The following is a 1,567-nucleotide window of genomic DNA, read 5'->3' on the forward strand; positions in this document are numbered from 1 at the left end:
CTCTTTCCTGAGCTTACTTCTGCTGCTTTTCATAAGTGCATTGTGATAAAGCAGAGAATTTTGATATTCCAAGGAACAAGAAGCATTTGATAAACATTCAAAGATAACCTACTTTAGTTACTGTTTTATTGCAGGAGGAAAGGATTTCCTTGGGTGCTATCTAACTGAATCCCAACTATGCAGTTGGTCCAATAAAAGATAAGATTTTGAATGCTTTTGAAGTTAGGGCGGCTAGGAGCTGGAACCAACTTCCAAGGGAGGTGGTGCTGGCCCCTACCCTGGGGGTCTTTAAGAAGAGGCTGGATGCCTACCTGGCTGGACTCATTTGAGTCCCGTTTTTGTTTTTAGGGTTTTTTGTTGTTCTCCCGCCCTGGCGGGGGGTCGGGCTAGAAGATCTATTAGGTCCCTTCCGACCCTAAAACTATGAAACTATGAAACTATGAATGATTTTATTGCAGTCATTTTTATTTTAGTCTAGGGCCCAAACTATAAAAAATAAAAATAAAAAAAGACACAAAATGATCAAAATACCCCTGTTCCCTTATTGTGCTTACATGTGTTTCAAGCTCAGGGGCAAACATTGAGCAAAATCACAATGTCTAGCTTTTGCTAATTTTCAAGCTACATAGCAATGTACACTGTGCACTAGAAAATAGGGTCAAATATCAGCTCTCTAAGTGGAATTTCATGCTGCTGTATGCTGATAGTATGTAACAAGTAGATGCAATTACAATGAAAATATAACTCATTTGACACAAGAGGATCTCCTTTTTTTTTTCTTATACAGGAAATGTAGAGGGTTGCCACATCCTGCACTCTGCTCACTGACACCAGGAGGTTTTTAAGACCCAGCTAGACAAAGCTTTGGCTGGGATGATCTAATTGGGACTGGTCCTGGTTTGAGCAGGGAGTTGGACTAGATGACCTTGAGAAATCCCTTCCAACCTTAATTTTCTGTGATTCTACGATGAGTCATATATGTTATTTGTAACAGTGATATTCAATTAAAGGCTTGATTCTGCTCCTGTTGAACTTTAGAGGAATCCCACCATTAATACCGATGAGATTTGACCTACTGACAGTGATTAGATATTCTCAGCTGTGACACAGCAACCAGCCTTTTAGTTAAAAAATTCTGGACTGAACAACTTTAAGAACATTTACTCTCCTAGGCTAAATGCAGACATTGGAGTGGGGAGTTGGGGAGAAGTTAGATTGCGTTCAAAATGGCCATCCAATCTAAAATAAGTCAGGATGGGGAGGACTAGTGGGAGAGTTAGGGAACAGGGTTGGGGGGAGACCCAAACAGGCTCAGGGTAGGGATTGGGGGTCCGTAGGGGGATCAGGGAAGCAGGCAAGGTCCACAAGGGGAGGATCTGGGGTTGGGGGGGCAAGCATTGTCTGGGGGAGCAATTGGTGGAATCAGGGATGCAGGAGGCATCTGATAGGGAAAGGGGGGATAGGTGGGATCTACAGGGAAGTGGAGGTAAAGACTGATCTGTGTGGGGTTGCTGGGATCCAGGAGGGTCTAACAGGATCGGGGGGTCCACGGGGTCCATGGGGGTCA

The sequence above is a fragment of the Alligator sinensis genome, unplaced genomic scaffold (assembly GCF_000455745.1).
Source record: "Alligator sinensis unplaced genomic scaffold, ASM45574v1 scaffold86_1, whole genome shotgun sequence".
Lineage (NCBI taxonomy): Eukaryota > Metazoa > Chordata > Crocodylia > Alligatoridae > Alligator > Alligator sinensis.